Raw genomic sequence first — 9,852 nt, forward strand, 5'->3', positions numbered from 1 at the left:
GTAGTTTTGACCAGGTCTCTTTATTTTAGTTCCCTCTCATTCACCTCCATATCCAGAGGTACTTGGTGCCACCAATTCTTGAGACTTCGGGGAATGCATTGTTTGAAACATGACATTAGTTATAGCTTTCTGGTTTAGCATATAGTTGTTTTTATTTTAGCATTTTTGTTTGCTTTTTTGATTTAGTTCCCATACTCATTCCTATTTCCAGAATGGAGTACATTACCAATCACCTTTTTCTCTCCTCCTCCTCATCCTTGTGAAGGTAAAGAAATTTTTTAAAATATACCTTTTTGTTGAGGTTTCAAGAGATAGTAAAATGATATATGTATGAGCTCAATTGACATGTCTCTATTTGGAAACTTACTTATCTTAAAAATTCTTATTTTTGTTGTCTTTCAGGAAACAAAAGTGTGAGTATGCATACATGTGCATGTATGCATGTTTGTATATATGTAGCAAAATCTGTCCATTTTTTCCTTCTTTTTTAAAAGATTTTATTTATTTATTTTTAGAGAGGTGAAGGGAGGGAGAGAGAGAGAGAATCAATGTGTGGTTGTCTCTCACATGGCCCCCACTGGGGACCTGGCCTGCAACCCAGGCATGTACCCTGACTGGGAATCGAACTTGCCATGCTTTGGTTTGCAGCCCATGCTCAAACCACTGAGCTACGCCAGCCAGGGAAAAATCTGTCAATTTTTTCAATGTATTTCTGATTTTTTTGAGAACCCCTTCTTTATACCAAGGTTAAACCATTCTATTTTTTCTTAAGTCTATACTCCTTCTAAAACTTATTTTGGTCTATGAAATGAGGTAGAGATCAAATTTTATTATTTTCAGACTATCTCAACACTGCTTATTAAGTAATTATTTCCCAGCTGATTTATGACACTTTTATCTTTAATTTTAGAGCATTTTAGAAAATTTTAATAGGGTTTATACATCCATTTTTAGATTTATAGATTATTTAATTTTTTATTCTTCTTCCCAATAGATTCTTTTTTAATTATTATGGCCTATGGTATATTTTGATATTTTAAAAATTATTCTCCATATTTTTTTTCAAAAAATTTTATCTGATCTTGTTCATTTCTAATAGTTGCATAGGTATGTATTTCCATTATTTTGTAAAAGTTGACCCTTTTTTGACTTTGGAATTATAGATTAGTTGGTCAACCATGGAGATTTATAACCCAGAAGTATTATGAGTTTTTTCTATTTGTTATAACCACCTTTCATGTCTTGTTTGGTTGTATAGGAATCTCTTCATTTGTTTTTTATATATATTTTATACTTTTATTGCTATTGTGAACATGCTAGAAATTGGCACAAGGGGAAATAAACACTTGCCTTATAACTCCTTCAAATCCTGGGCTTTTTGTAGCATACTTACAGGGTTCTAAAACTAAACTGCTCAGGAGAATCATAAGGGGTATTTTTTAAATAGCTTCATATCTAGTCCCACCACCTAGAAATTCTGATTTGATCAGCACTGTCTGGGATGGAAATGTTGGTATATTTTTAAAACTCTTCTGCAAATTCTAATGTTTAAGCAAGTTTGAGTATTACTGCTCTGTAGTACCAGTAATTCTCAACCTTTACAGACATTAGAGTTATCAAGGGAGCTCAAAACAAGCAAACAAATAAACAAATACGCAGACTGCATTTCACAGAAATTAATTTAGAATTTTGGGGGCGGGTCTCAGGCAGCAGAATTTTAAAAAATCCCCACTTGATCCCAGTGGGCAGCCAAGTGTGAGAACCACTGGCCCATACCCTTGCTACTCTAATGGTGGTCTGAGGACCAGCAAAATTGGCCTCATCTGTGAGCTTCTTAGACCTGTAGCACCCCAGTGCCAAGGTGATTTGCATACATCTGGCCTGAGGCACACTATTCCACATAATATTACTGATAAATGTGTCCCCAAAATCACCTGCATGTTCAACTCAACTCCGGAGTTAGAAAAAAAATACTATTGCTAAGCCTTAGAATAGACTAATTGAGTTTATATGTCTAGGAGATAGGACTCAGGTCTAGTTGGGTTTTAAAAGTTCTTCAGGTGATTCTAATCTGTAGCCTCATTAAAACATTTATCCACAAGGTAGCCTTGTGGACCTACATGAACTATCAGAGTCATACTCTGAAGCCTTCATGCCAGATTATAGATGCTTAACAAGCAGGAATACTTATTTGATTAACATAGTTTAGTTCAGAGAATGGCATTGTTGATTGAGTGCCCTAAGCCAAATAAACAAGCCACTTATGTTCACATTTATAAAAACAACAAATAATATTATCTTGATCAAGTCCTTCCTAAGAAATGGTGATTAAGTGGTATCTGGTGTTTTCTTTGTGTGCAATTTCTTTCCAAAAGATGGAGGAAACTGATTTGCTTTTGATGTACCTGTGTTGCCTACAAATTGATGTCCACAGATTTTATACTTTATTAATTATCCCAGCAATTTAGCCAGCAATGATTTATATGAAATATTCCCTCCTGTTGCAGGCTCTCCAGTTGCTAATTGATGGCTGTATGAATTATGCATCCTAAGCCAAATGCAAGGGTGCATGAAAGATGCAGCCAAGGTCATTTTTCCACTAAAGAGAATACAGTAACTAAGTGCTTTTTAAGACAGGCCTTATTACTTTAATTTTGTCACATTCTTCATGTATACATGAAGTCCAGAGTAATAAGAATACTCTAAAATACACTTTTTATTTCTAAAAAGATTCAGGCACCTAAAAATTTCAATGTTCTGCAGCCTGACAAGGGATTCTAAAACATGCCAAATCCCATCAAATTTGCCTATAGTAACTCAAAAGTGACTATTCCCAAAATAAGAAATTTGATTATATGAAGCACAAGTTGGGGCTAAGTACAGGATATTTGGCATTTTGGCAAATGATGAAGGATAGTTTTGAAAAGTTACAATCAATTATGATTTGTTCATATGAAGAAAAGTGAATTATTTATACCTTCTAGAAGATTTTTAAAGAAGATATTTTACTTAATCTTTCAGAATTAAAGTAATCAAATTGGAATAATCAAGAGAGCTTGGTTTTTGATGTCTCAGTGGCTTAGTTTGAAATATCACTTAACCATTTTATTAGTTGTGTGATTTCAGGCATTTTAACTAACCCTTCTGGAACTCAGTTTCCTTATTTATGCAAAAATGGGCATAATAATGCTTTATTATAGTTATTATAAAGATAAGTATGACTGTAAGAATAAGTGAAATTAATAACTTATCCTTAGATGGTACATTGATTCTTATACAGTAGAACACATTATCGAGTATAGTGTTCCTTTGATTATAAATTTCATGTGATGTTTATAAAGAAACCTTCCAGTTTTCTATTAGAATCACCCTCAATTGGCCTTGGAACCAGATTACTATATGGTCCCTAAACCAAACAAACATTTCCTGATATGAATATTTTCATATACCCAGAGAAATTTTCTCAGGCATTAACAAACCACAAAGAGTGTTAAGTTTAGGGACAACCTAGAGATAGATACCGGAGGCATCCCAACCCACACTCAGTGTGCTACATGTATGTGCCATGATTTCACATGAGGCACACAGATCCCTCACAAACCCTTTAGACCAGTGCTTCATGCCTTAATACACTAAATGCATTAACCACCTGGAAGGGAAGGGAAGGTCTTACTAAAATGCTGAGTCTGGTTCTGCAGGGCTGTGTTGAGATTATGCAGTTCTAACAAGCTTCCTGGTGACATGATGTGTCTGGCCCATGAACCACAGTTGCAGTGCAAGGCTCAGTACTTTTCAAACCTGGATGCACATGAGATTTGCCTGGAAATCTCTTTAAAAATAATGATGGATGGCTTCTTCTCAGACCAGCTGAATCTCTTGGGTTTGAGGTATACTGGCTTAGGTACTTTTAAAAAAGTACTTGCCTGAGTGATCTTTATTTGTAGAGCCAGAGGTTTAGATGTAAGGGTAAGGGCTCCCATCACCTAGTATCAGATAATTTATTTTAAAACTATTTAATGTATGTTGGTAAGTCTCAGGCTTTTGACATAGACAGCCTGGGACTCACACTTCAGAACATGACAGGACGTGTAGCAGGACTCTCACTGATGACAAGGGCAGGGGGAGCCCTCTGCACATGGGCCACATAATCAGGAAGAGAACTGTCATGAAAACTTCTCACCAGGCCTTGGGACACATTCAAAACCTCATCTCTGCCTTGTAAAAACAGCATCACACCATCAACAATTCTGAAGCTGTGCTTTGAACTTGGAGTAGAAAGAAATGTCATACAACAGTAAGGACCATATACAAACTATTCCAGATTTTTATTTACAGGGTAGAAAATTCACATCATTACAAGAAAGGTTTACTGCTATGGAATGTATTAGTTCTACCACAACTACCAGTGATCTCATGCCTTTCAAACCAGTACCAATAAGGAGTCATCTGCCAGTTAACTCTACTTTTTCTCAGTTCCTTCTTGCTTGTGATATTCCCAATACTGAAACTTTAATTCAATGAATATTTTCTGTTTCAGTGGCACCTGAGTCAGATCAACTGGAGTGTTTTAAAACCAGATTGGTATGCCCATCCCCCATAGTTGGTGGTTCAGTAGGTCTGGGTGGGGACCAAGAAATTTCTAAAAAATTCTCAGGGGATATTCCTAATTTGGTTCAGAAACCCCATCCTTTAAGAACTACTTTCTTATTTCAGGGGTTTCATGGGAGAAGGGATTGTGCCTATGTGGTCTCCATTCCACCACCAGTGCCTAATGTGTATAGGACATGAACATATATCTTTTGAATAAAAAGTGCTGGCTAGGCCTCTTTCACTCATAGTGAAAACACTTATGGGATATTGGAAATTTTCATTCAGTCTATTAAGTATAACAGTTGCCAACAATCCGAAACATAACACTGACTTAGAAGTGTTTCCTCCCATAAACTCTAGGGTGTCTCAGGGTACTTTCTATGAAAGTTTTGGGTTCTTGTTTTCTTGAGCCACTACTTTATGGTAACAAAATCAACATCACAGCAGGTTGGTTGACTCAGTCTTTCATTAAGTTTCCCTGAAACAGCAGAAGCAACATTTGTCCTCTAGGGCCATCCGCTTTATTTTTCAGCTGAACATCCTGATGACTTACCAGGTGCCATATGAGGACACCAAAAGCAAATGTACCATCACAGCTAATAGTATTTTTGTTATTGTCCAAGTACCATAGAGATTACTCAATATTGGCATTCCTTTACATCCTAAAAATAATGTTTTGATTCAATATTAGTGTCTTTATCTTAAAAAGTTCATAAGATGTGTTCACATTAATGTGTTAAGGCAGATTTTCTCAGGCAAGGTTTTGAAGCAGTAAAAACTGTAAGATGAATAAGTTGCTAGTTTTTGTTTATTCTTTCGGCCACACATATATTTATCACAGTTAAATACTTGCCTTTGTGGAGGTTTGCTGATGAGAAGACTTGCTTCTTGCCCCTCTGAGAACTCAATTCAAACTTGGAAAAACAAAATACGAATGTAACAGGTAGAGAGAAATCCAACAAATCTGATACAGGTCGTTTACCCAGATCTTATGTTTGAATGCTCTGGAAAGAAACTACCAGGTACACCCAGATATTCTGAATAATAAAAAAATAGTAACAGATCTAGAATCTTCTCAGGATTCCCAACTGCAATAGTCTAGATGCTTTTTTTTTTACTTTATACTTTTAGAGTGATTTTAATGTTTCAAAGTTGTTATTTTGGGAGGGTTGTTTTTTGTTTGTTTGTTTTATCTCAGGGTAACCAAAATCACTGAGGAAAGCAGGCTTATTTTTAAATACCATTTGTCAGAAGTAGCAGCAAGAAGCTAAATGGCTTTACATTTAGGGTATTGCAGTTAATAGAATAGCAGTCACAAAGCCCCTCTGCAAATTGCAATTATACAAAATCCACTTGCATAAATAAATAGCAAAGTCCATAAGATGGCAAGTTGTTTCTGTAGACTGAAGGGCCTCTATAGATGCAGAAAATGTGTTCCATCCTTTATACTCTATGCTTTATGGCCTAATTTTTTAGGACTAATCTATGTTATTTTTCTCTGTGTATAATTTTCTTCTTGCTAAATATCTTTGACTTCTTAAAGGCATGGGGAAATGTGAAGGACTGATTTCTGAAAGTGAAATGATGACTAAGTATTTACTATTATTATTGATTCAGTTGCCACGACTAAGCCTTACAAAACCTGGGTAGGGAAAATGTGCTCCAGAAATGTGTACTGGCTCTCTAGTTAGGCGTTCACAGGCAATAATGATCACATGTGTATGTGTGTGTGTGTGTGTGTGTGTGTGTGTATTTGGCATATGGCATACTTCCTCACACTAATTTTAGTAGTTAAGCATTTGCTAAAATAAAGATGTGAATTTTGTAAAGAATATAACATATGCTGAGGATCTTTAAAAAATTATTATGCCCTCATATTCATTGCAGTATTCTTTATAGTAGCCAAGACATAAGAGCAACCTAAGTGTCCATGGATAAATGAATGGATAAAGGAAATGTGACATACATACACACACCCACACAGAATGGAATATTATTCAGTCATAAGAAAGTAAAAGGAACATGTATAAAGGACTCATGGACAAAGCCAAAAGGGGGAAGGATGGAGGGTGGGAGGTAGGGTGGGGTGAAGTGGTGGCTGGGAAAATGGAGGCAACTGTATTCAAACAACAATAAAAAAGTGAGAAAAAATAAAATTAAAAAGAAAGAAAAAATTTGAGACTTTACTTTTGAAAAAACAGTAAATGATTTGGCTTTTATTATTTATGTATTTAATTTATTTATTTTTCTTATATTTTTTCTATTATCATTTATCTCCCTTGTACCCTCCACTCCTCCATCCCCCACATTCACCACACTGTTATCTATGTCCATGAGTCCTTTTTCTTTTTTGCTCCATCCCTCCATCCCCTAAGGAAACCCCTCCCTGCCAAACTGTCCTGGAGAACATTATGCTACGTGAAACAATCCAGTCAGAGAAAGACAAATACCATATGATTTCACTCATATATAGAATCTAATGAACAAAATGAACTAACAAGCAAAATAGAGACAGACTCATAGATAGAGAGCAGGCTGTCTGTTGATTTGGCTTTTAGTTGGGAATGTGGGTAAGAGGCAGTTCCCCAGGCAGTAAACTCCCCCACTCCAAGGGTAAGCTGAGGTCTGGGGCTGAGCCTCAGGTGGATCTCCTGTGCCTTCCACTCCGCTACACAGCTCCTTTCTCACAGGCTTGGAGGACAGGAGGGACCACAGTAGTCACTCACTTGCACAAGATATCAGCATGACTCAGACACCAGCTTCCTATCCCAGGTTTCAATCTTCTTCACAACCACCATTTTGGAGGAGCTGGTGCTGGTATGGCTGGAGGAGCCAGAGCTCCCACCAGAGCCCAAGTTGTCCTGGAAGCCCAGGCTGTAGTTGAGGTTCTCATAAGCCGGGCTCAGCCAACCTCAGTAGCTGTTGGTGGTCTTGGTATGGATACCCATGCTCTGCATCCAAGACTCTAGCTGGTCTCCTCACTCTCCAGCAGCTTGCAATATGTGCCAGTCTCTACTTCCTGGGCCAGCTTGACCTTCATGAGCTCATGGTACTCACAGAGCTGACAGGCTATGGCCTGCTAGGCAGTTCTCAGAGTAACTTCCAGCTCAGCCTCCCGGACCTGAACAACCTTGATGGTCAGCTCCCCACGATGTTTGGTATCAGTGATGGTAGCTTCCAGGGAAGCCTTCTGGTCATTGAGCCCTTCATCTTGGCCTGGAGTTGGCCAATGTTCTAGTTCATCTTAGGAATCTCAGTGTTTTTGAAACGCAGGTCATCATCATGCTTCACAGCCAACATCTGCAGCCCCTCATATTTAATCTGGTACATGGCCTCAGGCTCTGCCCTGCTGCAGTTGATGATCTCCCTCTAGTGGGCCTTCACCTCCACAATGATGCCATTCAGGTAGAGGGAACCATTTTCCATGGACAGCACCATGGACATGATGAAAATCTGGGACTGCAGCTCATGAATCTCCTCCTAGTGCAGCTGCCTGTAGAAGTTGACCTCATTGCTCAGCTCTTCTAGTTGGGACTTCAGCTCTACCTTGTTCATGTAAGCTTCCTCCACATTCTTCTTGATGAGGATGAATTCATTCCATCTCTGTGTGCTTATTGATTTATTGATTTATTCCTTGTCCTTATTCTTCAAGTCCTCCACCAGCCCTTGCACATGGCCAAATTCTGCCTTCAGCCTCAGTTTCTCCTGGGTCAGTGTGTCTAGCTGCTGATGACGTTTGATGTAGTTCTTGAACATGTTTTCTACATTACTGCAAGTTGGTTTTTGCTGCTGCAGAAGAGTCCACTTGGTCTACATAACCTTACTCGGCTGCTCTATGCTTTGCACCTCATCAATGAAGGAAGCAAACTTATTGTAAAGGCTCTTGATTTGCTCCTTCTCTCAGTTGCACAAGGCCTGGATGTTGGGGTCCCTCTCCAGCTTCAGGGGGATCAGAATATCTGGTTAATTTCCACAGCTGTGATACTCCCCATACTCCCAACCTAGCCATTACCTTCTGCGAGATTCATGTTGGCACATAGGCCAACCTGGTAGCTGCCACTTATCTGGGAAAAGACCAAGGAGCTGATATAGATGTCAGGCACATTTGAGTACCAGCAGCTACTGAAGGCCTGGGAGCTAGAGGTGAACACCTTTTAGGTCCTCTGGGTCACCTTTGTGGGCATAGAGGAGGTTGGAGTGGAGGTGAGGAGGCTGAACTAGACAGATTTTAGGAGGAGCCAAAAATCTGCTTCTGCCTGAAATAAATTTTACCATTTGTGACAATATGCATGGACCTTGAGGGCATTATTGTAAGTGAAATATACGTGGCCCACCCAAGTTACAGGCTCATGAAAACTGTTAATGCTGACTTTTCCATATGAATGGTAGGTCTTGTTACAGGAAAGACAACTCAAACGGCTTCAAGGTTTGCGAAGGGGAGTTTTATTCACGCATGTGGACCCTGAGGAGAGATTCCAATTCTGGGCACCCAGCTTAGGCTGGGGCTTCCTTATATTCTTGTTACAAAGGCGAAAGCAGCTGCTGAAAGTGGGCATACAGAAGCAGAAAGTGAAGGTTAGCGTATGACCTTGAGATAACTGCTTATCTGAGAATGGCTGCTGTCCAGCTCCTATCTAAGAATGGCTACTGCTCTGCTATGTCCTGTCACAGTCTTTGCTTCACAACTTACTAAATCCTCTCAAACAAGCAACAGGCAGCCTCAGTGAGCCCCAGGTCCCTGTACCTTTCACTAAGTGGTGCCAGCCTGGCAGTAGCAGAAACCAGCCTAAATTCATAGCTTGGCTTAGCATGAAAATCTCCAAGCCCAGCACAAATAGCAGTCATTTCAGATTGCTTTGTAGCTCAGGCAGGGTGGCTCCAGGCACAACACAGGTGGGGATTGACATTGCCTTGCACCACCCAGGAAACCACAGAGCCTGTATACCCAGTGAACAACTACAGACCATGTCGGAGCACCACCACCTTGCCTGTGCACAGCTGATCCTTCAAGGAGAGTGGAAGTTGGTGGTTAGTCGTCATAGCAAGTCATTGAATCTGACTGGTCTGTGTAAATCCCTTCTACTGACCTGCCAACAGCAATCAAGGCTTAACTACAAGAAGAAGGTATACTCAGCCCACATAAAGGGCACACCTCAAGTACCCAGCTTAGGGGATAGGGGAGGCTGTGCTACAGAACCCTACAGAACACCTACTACATTAGGCCACACTACCAAAATGGGAAGTCATAGCAGCTCTACCTAA

General features: G+C 39.3%; 1 pseudogene; it reads right to left on the reverse strand.

The window, feature by feature from the left end:
* Window positions 1-7,157: 7,157 nt before the first annotated feature.
* On the reverse strand, window positions 7,158-8,786 carry LOC114494873 (annotated as a pseudogene).
* Between the last annotated feature and the right edge of the window lie 1,066 nt (window positions 8,787-9,852).

This window comes from Phyllostomus discolor, chromosome 4 (genome assembly GCF_004126475.2).
Source record: "Phyllostomus discolor isolate MPI-MPIP mPhyDis1 chromosome 4, mPhyDis1.pri.v3, whole genome shotgun sequence".
Lineage (NCBI taxonomy): Eukaryota > Metazoa > Chordata > Mammalia > Chiroptera > Phyllostomidae > Phyllostomus > Phyllostomus discolor.